Source organism: Panthera pardus, unplaced genomic scaffold, assembly GCF_024362965.1.
Source record: "Panthera pardus isolate Hobbes unplaced genomic scaffold, ASM2436296v1 HiC_scaffold_10, whole genome shotgun sequence".
Classification (NCBI taxonomy): domain Eukaryota; kingdom Metazoa; phylum Chordata; class Mammalia; order Carnivora; family Felidae; genus Panthera; species Panthera pardus.
Window position 1 is genome coordinate 71,280,742 of NW_026526655.1, and position 15,728 is coordinate 71,296,469.

The 15,728-nt window shown below is 41.6% G+C and overlaps 1 pseudogene; it reads left to right on the forward strand.

Moving 5' to 3' along the window:
• The first annotated feature begins 7,781 nt into the window (after positions 1 to 7,781).
• On the forward strand, positions 7,782 to 8,686 carry LOC109271886 (actin, cytoplasmic 2-like; annotated as a pseudogene).
• The last annotated feature ends 7,042 nt before the right edge of the window (positions 8,687 to 15,728 follow it).

Sequence of the window (15,728 nt, forward strand, 5' to 3'; positions counted from 1 at the left end):
GCCACAAGACCAGTGGCTGCACAAAATGGCTGATGCGAGAAAGAGAATGAGGAGCAGGGACTACAGTGTTGCAAAGAAAAGTAGAATAGAGCAGCCAAGCAGAAAAGATGAAGATAAAAACATGCAAATGGATTCAACCTGCAATAATAATAGTAATAGTACACATACCTCGCAGAATTATTGGAAAGACTCAGCGAGTTACTACATAAAAAGAGCTTTGAACAATGCCCCCCACACAGTAAGCACCATAAAAGTGCTAGCCAATGCTGTTTTCCCAGCTGGGTTGGAAATACTGGAGAGCTACTTGGCTATGAGGTAAGAGAGCAGGCAGTCTCTTAACCCCAGACAGGGCCAGGAAATATCAACTTTCACTGCCTCGACACACATCACATACCCCCACCCTACCTCAGTAGATGCTTCTGAAAATTTTTCAATTTTTTAACAGCAGGACTTTTCTGTTTCAAAGGAAGTCTGAAATGCCATCCCCCCCCCCGCCCCGTATGAAAAGCCATAAATATCCCTTTATTCTCCTCAGTCTCCAATTTATTTCCAGGCTGTGTTTGGTTACTTGGTTGATTCTTTTATTCCTTCATTGGTTCTACAGTTTCAAGGAAATCCAGATTACCAGAGATAACTGTTGCAAATGGTGCTTCTTTTTGTAAAGTAAGCGTACGTTACATTCTTGGGAAATTCTTTAAGCAAACACAAATGGCAAGACAATGTTGAAATATGTGCAAAAAATGGCATGTAATATATTAAGAGCGTGTTATTTTTATTATTAATTTCAGTTAAAATATATTTTAAATAAATTCTAATCCAATATTTGTAGCACCCTTAATTCACCCCTGTAATCTTGTGGTAGGCAAAATTCTAATACGGACCCCAAGATTTCCATCCCCTGGTATACACCACTCTATGTAATTTGAATATGAGAGGACAACACTCTCATAATTAGGTTAAATTATGGGGCAAAGGAGAAGAGATTTTGCAGGTATAAACAAGGACTCTATTCAGTCAACTTTGAGCTAATCAAAAGGTTACCTTGGGTGGGCCTTACCTAATCAGGTGAGCCTCTAAAAGATACACAAAGCAAAAGCAGCTACTCTCCACTGGCCTTGAAGAAGTAAGTGGACATACTGTGAGAGGGCCACATGGAAGTAGCCACTAGATGCTAAGAGTAATCCTTAACCAATAAACAGCTGGAAAGGGGGGGGTCAGTCCCAAAATCTCAAAAAGACCAAATCCTGGCAAGACAATCAAACAAGCAAACAAACAACAACAACAAAAACTGACCTTGAAAAAAACCCTGAGCCTCAGAGCCTTGGTCGATACTTTGCAGCCTTGAGAGACCCTGAGCTGAAGACTCGATTAATGCATACCTGGACTCCTGACCCACAGAAACCATGGGATAATGAAAGAATTATTCTAAGCCACCATGTTTGTACTAATTTGTTTCTCAGCAATAGAAAATTAATACATACTGTATGGAAAACAATATGTGCTAAATATTGGAGGATGCCTACCTAGCAGTCAGGGTATTCTAAGAAACTGCCTTGAAGTTGATATGGTATCTTCAGAAAAAAAGCCATTGGAGGAATAAAATGCTTGGCAGCTCAGCACTGGGAGAAGGAAGCCCGAGACATAAATAGCAGTGTTTGTAGCCTAGGGAGAGATAAATAGCCAGGAACCTAGCAGTGGTGTCAAAAGTACCTTCTGTGAGCACATAGGTGGGAAACAAAAAGGATATGAAACATGAAAGAGGACTATAAGATTGTAAATAATATTTATCTTTTGATTCTCTGAGTATTACAATAATATATACTCATTGATTAAAACTTAGAAATTGGCAGCAAAGAAGTATACAAGAAAGTTCACATTTTTCACAGAGTTGTAAGCACACATAGTTTGTGTCTTGTTTCTTTAAACCTAATCAGTCTGTGTTATCCTGGGTTTATGTCATCTGCATCGTTTTTTTTAATGTTTATTCATTTTGAGAGAGAGAGAAACAGAGCACACCAGCGGGGGAGGGGGAGGGGCAGGGGCAGAGAGAGGGAGAGAGAGAATCCCAAGCAGGTTCCGTGCTGTCAGTGTGGAGCTTGACGCAGGGCTCGACCCAGGGCTCCATCTCACAAACCACGAGATCAAGACCTGAGCCAAAATCAAGCAAAATCAAGACTCACATGACCAGCTGAGCCACCCAGGCACCCCGTCATCTGAACCACTTTTAAAGGTAGCGTACTATTCCATCTCATGCTGTCCACTATGATTTACTTAACCATTCCCCTAATTGGAGGTTAGAGTTGTCTTTAATTTAAAAATATTTATTCTGAACTTGGGAAAAGCCTTCAAGCATCAAAACCTGTAGGAAATAGCATTCATTTATAGAACCTCTTGCTCTGGCATTTGACTACATTCGCCACTTTAAAACAGTCTAAAATCCATCTAGTAGGGGTTCCTGCTCTGTAAAATCCTATCTTATCCTTAGAGTTTCCTCTGTCCTCGGGTATTCTTTTTGTTCAAACATGCTCTGGCTTGATCCAGATTACTTGTTCTCATTGCAATTTCCTCCCCTGGGAAATCTGTTCTTTCCTGCCCTCTCTCCCTCTGTCTCCTTTGTAAACATTAAGGTATGATATGAGATTTGTTCTAAGTAATGTTTACTTTCTCTTTTAGTAAAAGGCATCTTCCATTTCTGAGAAAGCCCTATTGTCGCTATCGCTAATAACTCACTCCTTGTGCACATGCAAAATAAGCCCTAGGAGCCTCCAGGCGACCCTCCCATTCTCTCACTGTACGACTTTCATTTGTCATGTTTTTCTTGCACTCTCTTAAATTTACTTTGTAATCTCTCCCGCTTGCTTGTGTCTATGGTGTCATACGTTTCCACTCAGCGCAGGAACCCGTGGCTAGTGGCTTGGGCTTGAAGGCAGGCCTTGGGCTCTGGCTCACCTTTGATGGGTGACTGGTGCCCCATATGGGAGAGGGGCTCTGAAAGGGAGATGCCCTGCACCATGTCTTTGGGAGGTAATGTAACATGGGTATTTGAGTCAGTCAGACTCGAGGTGAGGGGTCTGGGGGGTGAGGTCTGAGTAGCAATAATTTTAGAAGCTCCCAGGTGATGCTACCAAGCAGCCAGGATTGAGAACCTTACACTGGCTACTCCGTTGTGCCGAGAAGGAGTTGACAAGGGATGACGGCCTCTCACACAGCTGGCTGCTCTTAAGCTCCCCTGTCTGCTATCTCCTACTTCTTTTCTGCCTAATGCTGAACTAACCTCAAAATCCTCTGGCTCCCTCACAGGGCATCCGTGAGAGCTCTTCAAAAGGCTGTCAGTGCTTCCCCACGGCCCTGCTCTGGGGGTCCACTCTGCTGACCCTCCTCACCCCTCCTCAGCTCTCCTCACCAACATTTCACCCCCCCCACCCCCACCCCCGCAACTGTTAGGATTCCCTCAGCCAGCCTTTCTCTCTCTGGGCGGGGAGCAATAGCCCAAAGACTTCAGCTTAATGATACTGGTGTGATATTTCAAGGTGCGTGGGAAATGCAGGCCAAACGGTGGCAGCACAGGCCCCTCCCTCTCACCCTCTACCTTTGCCTTGCCGTCCGTCCGTGTCCCATCCTCTGTCGCCCTGCATGAGCAGAGGCTGGGTAAGTCAACATGTCCTCTGCCTAAGCAGATGTCCACCTGGGGTCTTCCAACAAGACTGTGATATTTACACACAATATTAGAGCCCACCTCCCCTCTGAGCTTGGCAGAGTTTGGGTAGAAAGCACAAATAGCTCTCTTTCAGTCGTGGTGGGGGACAACCTCAGATGATGAACACTGAGATCCTGGTAACTTCTCGTTCTCCTCTCTCTCTTGCACAGTATTCTGCATATGTAACTGGCTTGGGGTTGGGGATAAGGCTGTTCCTTTGGCTTTAGAATAAGCCCCAGAACAGCATATGGCACCATTTTTACCAGCTTTTTTTAGAGTTCAAGTCTACCTGAACATTACACGCATCTGGGGCACTTTAAAATATATATCTATGTCCTAAGTCGAAGCCCTAGAGGCCTTTTTTAAAAAAAAATGTTTATTTACTGGGACACCTGGGTGGCTCAGTAGGTTAAGCGGCCAACTTCAGTTCAGGTCGCGATCTCTCGGCCTGTGAGTTCGAGCCCCACATCTGGCTCTCTGTTGACAGCTCAGAGCCTGGAGCCTGCTTTGGATTCTGTGTCTCCCTCTCTCTCTGCCCCTCCCCAGCTCATGCTCTGTCTCTCTGTCTCTCTTTCTGTGTGTCTCTCTCAAAAATAAAGGAATATTAAAAAAAATTTTAAAAATAAAATATTTATTTATATTGAGAGAGACAGAGAGCATGTGTGGTAGAGGGGCAGAGAGAGGGGAAGAGAGAATCCCAAGCAGGTTCCTTGCTGTTAGCACAGAGCCAGACAAGAGACTTGATCTCACGAACCATGCAATCATGACCTGAACCAAAAATCAAGAGTTGGACAGTCAACCAACTGAGCCACCAGGTGCCCCACCTACTGTCTAGCATTAAGCAAAATGACATGGTTCCTACACTTATGAAGATTTCAAATATCAAACAAATAACCACACAGATGAATATATGATTACAAATTTTGATTCGTGCAATAAAGGAAAATTTGTCTAAGAGAGAAATTAATGGGGTTAGAGGCTAATTTAGATGGGAAGAGGGATCAGGGAAAGGGTTTTGAGGGCTGTGGGGAGAAGTACAGCTCAGAGGAGAAGCTGGCACAGGATCGGGGGCAGGGGATTAGGACCATGCCAGGAAGAGGGGGAAATACCTTCAAAAGACCCTGAGGAAAAAAGGGACTTAGTGTATTTGAAAAACAGAAGGAAGGCCAGTGTGGTTAGAATCCAGTGACAGAGAAGAGAGGTGTGAAATGCAGCTGGAAATGTGGACAGGAGACAGATCTCAGGACTTTGCAGGTCACACTAAGGTTTTTTGGATTTTATTCCAAATATATTAGGAAAGCATTGGAGAATTTTGGGAAGAAAAATGACATGATTATCAGATACTAAGCCAATAAGGAAGTTAGGAGAGTGGTTTCTTATTTTCCATGTGTAACATTTTCCCATACATTATACTGCTATTTTTATCATTCTTTGTAGAATCACTTTTTAAAACATTTTTCCTTCTCCTATCCAGATTCATGCAGTAGTATTTGCATTCTTCTGAATTGGGCTTATTAAAATTCATCATTGGTTTATTTTTATTCTTTCTTAGGTCCCTGTTTTTTCATTTGCCTATGCTCTAAAAGATGCAGAAAAACAGAGTGATTCATTCAAGAAAAAGAAATGGTTATTTAATGTACCACAATTCAAGACCAATGCCCAGTCTTCCTTCTTATACAACTATTATCAGCCTTGTTTTGTGATTTCATAGGGCTGCTACAAACTACAAACTTCTAGATTCATCACCGGCCTCACAGCCCCAAAGAGAGATGAAAAAGAGGGGCGCAGTGGGATTCCTGCGGCTCTAGCCCTGCTGTGGTTCCCGCATCCCAATTTGGATCTTGGCCCTTCACTCCTGGTGGTGACATACTCTGGCCTGATGATTTCTGTGGCCTCGTTAGACTTCTGTCCCCAGGCTTTCTCTATAGGCCTAGGCAGGAGCCTCGATGCTGACCTAAGGATCTCTGCTTCAAGCCTTGAGATTTTGGGGATATGTTTTTTATATTTTTAATATCTTTATATTTATATCCAGTCATCGTGAGTCTAGGAAAATAAGGAAAATTTTACTGAGAGAGCAATTAAAAGGGATAGAGGAATCAACTCAGATTGAAAGAAGGATCAGGGAAAGCCTTTTGAGGACTGAGTACCCCCTTCAGGGGGCTGGAAAGAAGTATTGCTCACTTCCTTGTACCAGCACTGTGCTAGGTACTGGGATTCAAGAATAATTTGCCTGAGAGCATCAGGGAAGGATTCACATAAAGATATCTCTTTAGCTGAGACTTGAGGCATGAGCAGAGGTAACCAGGTGAGCACGACATGGAAGGAGATTTCAGGGTGGAAGAATAGCGTGGGTACAAGTGTGTAGATGAGAAAGCACAGTCTGTTGTGGAACTGTGATGTGTGAGCATCGGTGTGGAAGGTTCAAGAAACAGAGCATCAAGATGTGAGACTGGAGAGCTGAACGGCACCTTGATATGGAAGGCCTTGCATCCTGTAGGTGATGGAGAGCAATTAAAAGATTTTAAGCAGGAGAATGAAATGAGAAAATCTGCATATCAGAATGAACTTTCTGAAAGTAATGTGGAAGAAAGATTTGAGGGTGTGAGCCTAGAAGCAAGGAGGGCAGTTTTTGAAGTAGTCTACAGAAGCGTTGGTGAAAAACTGAACTTGAGTAATGGTGGTAAGATTCAAGTTATTGAGGAGAGCAAAATGGACACACCTTGGGGAATAATTAGATACGGAGTGTGAATGACAGTCGGGGGTCAAGGATACATCCTCAGTTGGCAGTTGGTGCCATCGAATGATGCTAATCACCATGTTAAGCAATAAAGGGAGAAGAGCAAGTTTGGTAGGAAAGATGATGAGTTCATTTTCAGACATGCTGAGTCAACTAATTTGAATGTTGAGTCAACTAAAGTTGACTTTAGTCCTAACCCACTTCTATTTCACTGTGGTTTGTTGTTGTTTGTTTGTTTTTACTGGATGTAAAGGCTAAGAGTAAAAGAGACTAGTAAAAAAGAAAGAGATCAGTAAATAAAGACCTAGGATATAAAAGCAAGCAATCACACTGCTATGATACTCATGGCTGGCCATTCATTTCACAAATGTTCACAGAACACATATAATCTCCAATTCTATAGAAATTACATAGGTCACACTAAGCTATATATATGAAGCATAAGCTTAAAATATAATAGAAATAGAATGCTAGCATTCAGTTAGGTATCATACAGGGCTACAAAGTGCCAAAAACAAAATGCACAAGTGGCAAATACCCTTATAATTGACTACTTATGAAATCTAGTAGTCATAATATTATTTAAGTGATTAAACATTTCATCACTCATAGTGGGACATCCTATAATGTTGTTTCCTGTTGTGACACAATATGAAATAAATAGCAACATCTAAAAAGCATTCTTGCCAAAAAAATTTAACTTGAATTTAATCAAGCCTTTATGCCTAACTTCCAGATTATAAAATAATGAAGGAAGTTTAGAAATTAGTCCAGCAGCAGCAAAAAGGAAAAAAAAAAGTCAGAAAAAATCTAGAATGTGGAAAATTCTAGAAGACAACTTTTGGATCTCAAAAAGCCAATGTCATAGAGGGGGAAAAAAAAAAGTCCTGGAAGTGTTCTATATTAGGAGAAGCTAAAAAAGACATAATAATCAAATGCAATGATTTAACATTGCATTACTTTGAAGAAATCCTATAAAAAGTATTTTGGAGACAAGGCAATGTTAATATGGACTGGAGTATTATATGATATTAGGGAGTTATTATTAGTTTTCTTAAGTGATAATGGTGTTGAGGTTGATAGAACACTTATTTTTAGGAGAAGTTTGTCAAAGAATTTAAAGGCTGTGGTATTCAGAATCAAGAAAACAGAACTTGCGACCCCAGTGAGAGTCCATCCCATGAGCATAAGCCCCTACCCCTGGCCACCCCAGCGCCTCAGCTGCTACGCCTCAGTCTACACCATCACCAGTTCACTGAAAGACCACCCCACTGTGTTCCTGGTAGACAACGGCTACAGCAGGTGCTAAGGCCTGCTTCACAGGTGATGATGCCCCCCCAAGCTGTCTTCCCCTACATCGTGGGGTGCCCCAGGGCGTGATGGTGGACATGGGCCAAGAGGACTCCTACATGGGCGATGAGGTCCAGAGCAAGAGGGGCACCCTGACCCTGAAGTACCCCATCGAGCATGGTATCTTCACCCACTGGGACGACATAGAGAAGATCTGGCACCACACTTTCCACAATGAGCTACATGTGGCCCCCGAGGAGTACCCCATGCTGCTGACCGAGGTCCCCCTGAACCCTAGAGCCAACCGTGAGAGGAGACCCAGATCATGTTGGAGACCTTCAACACCCCAGTCATGTATATGTGGCCATCCAGACCGTGCTATCCTTGCACGCGTCTGGCTGTACCCCGGCATCCTGGTGGACTCCAGGGACTGGGTCCCCTATACCCATACTGCACCCATCTACAAGGGCTACGCCCTCCCCTAGACTTCTCGCCCTGGACTTCGAGCAGGACATGGCCACCGCGGCTTCCAGCTCCTCCCTGGAGAAGAGTGATGTAGGAGCTGCTAGACCCGCGGGTCATCACCACTGGCAACGAGACGGTCCGCTGCCCCAAGGCGCTCTTCCAACCTTCCTTCCTGGACATGCAGTCCTGTGGCATGCACGAAATTATTTTCAACTCCATCAAGAAACGTGACAGCAACATCCTCAAGGACCTCTACGCCGAAAGGGTGCAGTCTGGTGGCACCACCATGTACTCTGACGTCGCTGATGGAATGCAGATCCCCGCCCTGGCAACCTGAGCAATGAAGCTCGAAATCATGGCACCGCCTGAGCGCAAGCACTCCATGTGAATCGGTGGCTCCATCCTGGCCCCTACTGCCCACCTTCCAGCAGACATGGGTCAGGAAGCAGGATTATGCCGAGTCCGGCCCCTCCAACGGCCACCGCAGAGGCAGTTAGGCAGACTATTGTTAGTTTTGTGCCTTACACCCTTTCTTGACAAAACCTAACTTGCGAAGAAAACAAGATGAAACTGGCATGGCTTTATTTGCCTTGGTTTTGTTTATGTTGTGTGTTTTGTCCTTTGGTTTTTAGTGTTGGGGGTGGGGGTGGAGCTTGATTCAGGATTTTAAAACTGAAACAGTGAAGGGGACAGCAGTTGGTCGGAGCGAGCATCCCCCAAGTTCTACAATGTGGCTGGGGACTTTGAATGTATGCTGTTCTTTTTTTTAATAGTCATTCCAAATATCGTGGGATGCGTTGTTACAGGAAGTCCCCGTGCCTTCCCCCCAAAGACACCCCATTTCTCCCTAAGGAGAAGGGCCAGTCCTTGCCTGAGTCCACACAGGGGAAGGTGATAGCATTGCGTTTGTATAAATTAGATAGTGCAAAATGTTTTAATCTTCGTCTTAATACTTGTTCTTTTTGTTTTATTTTGGATGGTCTGCCATCATGGCTCTCCTCCTTGCCCTCTCAACCTGAGATATATAAAGGCTTTCGGTTTCCCTGGGAGTGGAGTTGAGGCACGGAGGCAGCCAGGTTTTAGGTATACACTGACATGAGACCAATTGGATAAAGTGCACACCTTAAAGGGGGGAAAAAGGAAAAGGAAAAGGAAAAGGAAAAGAAAAGGAAAAGGAAAGAAAAGAGAAAAAGAAAATAGAACCCACAAGAGAGTTCATAAGAGGGGATTCAATACAGGGAACTGGTTAAAAAGGTGTTGGAAGAATTAAAAGGGCAAACGTAAAAAGAGGCAGTCCAGGGATTAACAAAGGCAGAAAGCTCTTGAGTTTGAGGAACAATGGGAGGAAGTGGTGTTATCAGAGCCCCGGAGCCAAGGCTGTTCAGGAATTGACAGGAGCTCTCCAGTAGAAGATTGGACCATGGAGAAAGGGGCTGTTTGACAGAAATAGACAAAGACACTGCCAAAGACACTTCCCAAAACACAGCAAGGGAAGTAGAAATATCCTGTCTTCTTCTCTCTTTTTTACCATCTTATCTCCAGCCAATGCTTCCCATTGGCCAAAACCTAAACAGAACCCAGTCGCCAGAGAGAATGGGAAACGTAGTTTACAGGCACCGGCTCTATGAGATACAGAACAATTCAGAGGAAAAGCAAGGAAGAGATAAAGCAGGCAAATGACTGGTCCCACAGGGGGGATTGTCATGACGCTTGCAACTTACTTGCAAGTAGTTCAGATAATAAAATGCATACATATAAATAGAGATAAAACAAATAAGTTGAAGTGTTGAATATGGGTTGGTATATGGATGTTCATTTTAACTATTCCTTCCATTTTTCTATACACTTGATATTTTTTCAGAATAAAAAGGTAAAAAATCCATTCTAATACTATATGAAAGAGAGGATAAGAATCTGATACAAGGTCATGGCAATGGGAATGGAGAGAGAAAATACTCTAAATGAATTTGACAAAGTTTCTCATTAAATCCTTGTAAACAAGATGGAAAAATGTGGACCAGTGCAACATTTATCATCTGTTTTTCCACCACTACCCACTTGAGAGTTGAGTTTTCTATTTGTCACTCTCCCAAGGACATATCCACTATTATTCTCATGCTAGCTCTAACCCCTACCATATTTATCATACTCAAGAAAGTTTGACAAAGTGGCAGTGAATGAGAGTGGCTTTAATTTGGTGGTAATCTTTAATCCACTCTATTTTGTTAAGAAGCAAATTAGTTATGAAACACCTCACAGTTGATTACAACACACCAGTATGTTGTGACATTAGAGTTGAGAAATCTTCAGCTAGAAAAATAGTATAATTATGAAGCCACATACGTCGTTGAGTACTACTATCCAAAGTTGTTGATTAATGGATAGATGTTGACCTGGAGGTGGCTTTGCATGATGCATCAGAGGGTCTGTCTTAACTTTGGCCCTGTCCGGTATTACCATTATGTGAGTATCTTGGATAAGATTTAGAAAAGAAGCTGATGCTGATGACTTGAAACCTAGGGTGAGAATGAATGTATCAGCTGCCAGCTCAGGATCCAAAAATATCTGGATCAATCAGGGTGGTAAGCCAATATAAACTGATACAATGGAAATATGCAACCAGCCTTTCACTTGAGTCCAGAAAAGCCAGCTCATTATGAGATGTTTTCTATATGCAACTAAAGAGCTTGAGGCCATTCCCTAGTTCTGCCATCAGTTCCCTGTATAACTGGAAGTATAAACTTCAGCAAGCACCTTGAACTCTTCTTAAGAGTTACTTCCTGCATCAGTAAAAGGGAGTAATAATAATAGCTAACTCATAGTAACTTAAGTGAGCTAATGTACGGATAGCAGCTGAATATCCCTGGCACAGAGTAACAGAGAAAAATGTTAGTTGTTATTAGTATCGTGTGTGTGGGGGGGAAACTGGTAGCAGTATTACCTAGTAAATAGTTGTGGGAAAGATTTAGTAGTTGATAAAACATTCGATAGGTTTCAATTGTAGAACAGAGTTACCAAAGGGCTTTATTTAATTAGAATCCCCTGCTTGAAATAAGGCTGATAGAAATTCTGACTGACTGTGTTCTGCTCAGGCTGCAACTTGGAGCAGGGGTTTGAGATTGGGTGCCATAGTCACAAACTGTCATAAACACATTGGAGTCTGTTCAACAGACCTGGAATGCAGGAGCTGTTGACAGAATTGGAGGTGTCAGTCTGCCTTTGGAAGTGTAATGCCTGTAGAATAGAATTTGGAACTTGTTTTGTGTGCCCCCCCCCCCCACTGATTTTCCCAGAACCAATTAGTAAAAATTACCATGACATAGATTCGGAGTCCACCTAATGAAAATCTTCCTTGTGATCAGAGTTAGGGAGATGTGCTAAGTTCCCTGTCCTCACAATGATAAGGCATTATACAACCACTTGGCATGGATATAATGGGATTCAAATCCAAAATGGGTGATTGGATTAGATGTCTTGTAACATTGACCCTCAGAAACCCTGAGAGTTTATCTAATGCAGTCTGAGGATTCTAGATTTGTTTTTTAATTACATACTTAACTGCTTCCCAAACTGCTGCCTCTTGAGCTCTTATTGGGTTTTTTTTTAGGCTTTGGGCCAAAGGTCTGTACTTTTTTCCCCACCACCAAATAGGTTAAATACTCTGGGTGTTCATTTTTTAGGAAATGAAGTTGAAATGATTAAACAGGAAATATGCACTTAGCTCCTAATGTTAGCTGCCTCAAAACAAAATCAATTCCATTTCAAATGGAATGCTATTGGAGAGCTATTCAGAAATCTGTTGATACGAAAGAAATATTGAAGGTGAACACATCAGGGACAGGAAATGAGAAACTTAAAGATATCTTTAATGCTAAAAGGCACTCTGTCTTTCCTGTCCTCAAAACCTTGAACAAATCTTTAAAATGCTCTGTTCATTTGAGGCATAAATATGTTGGGCTAAAAGCCAATGACACCTGGATTTAAAAAAAAAAAAAAATCCTCTGCTAAATCTTCTATGGAAAGTTAGAAATTTAAATTCTGAAGATGCCCAAATTACTAACCAGAACGGACTCCATGAGTATGTAGTGGGAGAAGAAGAAACAAAAACAAAAACAGAAAAATTCTGCTGGCTCTGGCACCTTTATGTGAGCAAGCTGATTGCTCATATCCCACACAGCCTCAGTTTTTAAACAATAAGCATTCTTTTTAAGCCTGAGAAGTAGCATATTTGCACATTATATGGAGCAATGTCTCGTTTCCTTCTCAATAACCAGCTCTGCCGCTTGGCCAAGGGAACACTTTCTAATTCTGTCAGTGCAATCAAGCGGTTTCCACTGATTGGTAGGGGGTTTTCAAGTTGGTATCATACAACTGCACCTAGGTTTGTGGGTCTTATTCAATAACAGGAAAACATGTTCAGAATCACTAACCTCTGGTCAAAGATGAAGACAAAAGCATGAAATCTAAATCGAATGTATTCTATCTTTACTCTGCATCAAGTTTTTGTTTTGCCGACAGGAAAAAACTAAAGTCGAATAAATATTATAAAGGGTTATCTTGAGGAGGGGGAAATCTTTAATCTTGAAGTTGAATTGGACTATTCTTTCAAATTTTCAAACATGGACTACTTTAACATAGCTTCCAGAAACCAGTAATAAATGAAACTGACAACTAGCCAACTTTTGTCTTGCAGTAAACTATGATGGTCTTTTATGAGAAATGGATTCTTTGTTTTCCAGGGCTCGCATTTTTCACCTCTAGATCCAAAACTCTGTAGTTCACCACATCCTGGACCAAATGTCCCAGCTTCCTGCTTAGAAAGTATGTATATCTTCAGTTCCACATGCCTTCATAAGGAACTGAGACATGCTTCCCCTACTCTCTTATTAAGGATATGGGGGGTTTTGTTTTATTTTAACTAGAAATTCTATGAGAGGTGAGGTGGAAACAGTAAAGAACAAGAGTGTAGCAGTATTGATAGAAATAAGGTAGTTTATATCATCAAGTAGATCTACTTTTTAGAATTTTTGTCTTTCTGAATACTGCTGTACACAATCCTGAGAAATAAGTATCGGCCAGTATCTGTTAGACTGAATAATTTCTCTATGGCATTATTGTAACAGAGAAAATTTTAAAAACAGACAAGTGAACAACAAAGACATTCATCTAGATTATTTTTACCAAGTGTGTAGAATAGCATTGAACATTTTAGAGGCCACCTCGAAAACTCTTCCTACCTCTTTGAGAGTCAGCTTCAACTTTAAGGCAATACCACTGAGAGAAAAATGTTTAATTATTCTGAAATGGGTGGTTAACAGCTTCATCTTTTTCTTTATCTTGTGCATCAGCAGGTTTCTTTGACAGCAAATTATGGATGTGGGCAAAGTGGACACAGTGCAAGGCAGAATAAAGAAAAGACATTTTCCTCTCCCTAGAATACTTTGCCGGTAAAGTGCTGTTAAGAATTTTGCCTGCTTCGGGTCATGATCTCACAGTTTGTGGGTTCGAACCCCACATCGGGCTCTGTGTTGATAGTTCAGAGCCTGGAGCCTGCTTCAGATTCTGTGTCTCCTTCTCTCTCTTCTCTTCCCCTGCTACACTCTGTTGCACTCTGTCTCTCAAAAATAAATAAATGCAAAAAAATATATAAATAAACAAAGAAAGAAAGAAAGAAAGAAAGAAAGAAAGAAAGAAAGAATTTTGCCTGCTTATTAACTTACCCTAGACTTCCCTGTCAATATCACTCAAAAAAAAAACCTACTTAAAAATATATTGAATGAAAAACAACTTATAATTCCCAAAGGTGACCATTCATAGAGTTAAAACAACCTACTCTTGTAAAGAAAAAGTCTTTTATTTATCTCAGTCCTACATGATTTGCAATAGAGTGGACACCCAATATATATTTATGGAACAAATCAATGTGGAAAAAAGAGAAGAAAATGATAGAAGGGACAAACATGGAAATACCACATCAGGAGAGACTTTAAAAACCTTGAATTTTCAGGGCGCCTGGGTGGCTCAGTCGGTTAAGCGTCCGACTTCAACTCAGGTCATGATCTCGCGGTCCGTGAGTTTGAGCCCCTCGCCGGGCTCTGGGTTGATGGCTCAGAGCCTGGAGCCTGCTTGGATTCTGTGTCTCCCTCTCTCTCTGCCCCTCCCCCATTCATGCTCTGTCTCTCTCTGTCTCAAAAATAAATAAACGTTAAAAAAAAAAAAACTTGAATTTTCAAAATGAGGAATCGTGTAGATGCCTGCAATGATTAAAAAAAAAGCAAAGAGCTATCCTAATCCCACATCATTGTATTTAGTAGGTTTTCTGAATTCTCTTTGAGTAAATGCCTAATAAGCAAATACTCTCCTGTGTATAGTCATTATGCACAATCCATACTTACAAGCTGCATGACCTGAGACAAGAAACTTAACCTTTCCACAACTCTTTTTCTTCATCTGCAAAGTGGGAATGAGTAGTGTAGCAAAGTTAAACGATTTGTATTCATAAATCAAGTAGAACTGAGTCTGGCATATGTTAAGCATACCATAATTATTAGTTACGATTGCAATTATCGTCATCATCCTCAGCGGATTCATTAGACGCAGAAAAAGTAATAAATTATTTTTAAAAGATTTTGAGAATCAGATCATTTGGTAAAAATGGTTTTAATTTGTGTTAAACTCAAATACGTAATAATGGAAAGGGAGGCAAAATCCTCCTCTCCTTAAGAACAGAGTGTGTGCGGCATTTAGCTTTTACCTCCAATTGCATCTCCATAGCTCTCTTCCGGTCACAGGTCTGTGGCAGTCAAGACGTTTGTGAAATGTATGTAAGAACCAATACACAATAGGGCATATTCTACCCCGACCTTGAGTTGACCTCACCCAAATTTTGCTCATGTGGCTTTACTTTTATATACCTTTTGCAGCAAAGTCAAGAATTTCAGTTCCATGTAAGAGACTGCTGAGTCAGTCTTCTCAGCCGTAATGAGAAAAGGGGAACCCGAGAGCTGGAAATAGAAAAGGAAGGTAAAGTATGTGGCAGAACTGGAGTAGAGAGTTTTGCAATAAAGATTTTTTGCAAAGAAGAAAAGAATGTTGAGAGAAAGTAGACCCGTGCTTGGAGTTACACACGCATATCTACAAAGGAAAGCAAATGGGAAACTAGTAAAGGTGATAGCAGACTTCATGAGCTTTGGCATGAATAAAGCCTCCTGTTAACATTCGCTTGACCCTTTACCACGCACCACACAGATCAGACCATTTAATCCTTCTTCATGGCAACGCTGTTGGAGTGGTACTGTTAGCCTCATTCTATAGATAAAGATGCTGAGTCATACAAAGTCTTAAAATGTGCAGAGGTCATGGCTAGCAAATGGCAAAGACAGAATTTGAACCCAGGCAGTCTGACTCCAGGGACTGTGGGCTTAAACAGTACAACACTATCCTTGTGACTAAATATATATAATTCTCTGTACGGGGGCAGAGTGTGAGATGTACCTCATTAGCTTTGCCAAAAAGTTTAAATCAAAGCTAAGTAAAGGT